Genomic DNA, 352 nt, shown 5'->3' with positions numbered 1-352 from the left:
AGTCTCCCCTGGGGAAAAGGGCAGCATCACTGACCTGCCCTGCAGCAGGGCAGAGCCCCCAGCCAGCTGACAAACCCCGGAGTTAAAAGGCCATAGACTCACAGCACCGTGTTGGCTGGAAGAGACCTTTCAGATCACTGAGTCCAGCTCCTAACCCGGCGCTGCCAGGTCACCCCTAAACCATGTCCCCCAGCACCACAACTCTGCAGCTTTGGAACCCCTCCAGGGATGGTGAGTTGTGGCATTTCTCATGTTTCTGAACTGTCTGTCCTGTTAAACTCAGCTGCCCACCCTGGGATGGATCCGGACTGACAGGACAGCAGAGGGAGGTGAGGTGGCTTGTCCCCCATTC

The 352-nt window shown here is 58.0% G+C and overlaps 1 protein-coding gene across 1 annotated transcript in view; it reads right to left on the bottom strand.

Moving 5' to 3' along the window:
* Positions 1 to 352, bottom strand: part of LOC103770940 (phospholipase DDHD2-like) — a gene marked incomplete at both ends in the record, with an annotated part of 5,262 nt that overhangs the window by 2,507 nt on the left and 2,403 nt on the right. The window lies entirely within an intron of this gene.

The sequence above is a fragment of the Merops nubicus genome, unplaced genomic scaffold (genome assembly GCF_000691845.1).
Source record: "Merops nubicus isolate BGI_N331 unplaced genomic scaffold, ASM69184v1 scaffold4494, whole genome shotgun sequence".
NCBI lineage: Eukaryota > Metazoa > Chordata > Aves > Coraciiformes > Meropidae > Merops > Merops nubicus.
This window is presented reverse-complemented; position numbering and strand designations above follow the sequence as displayed.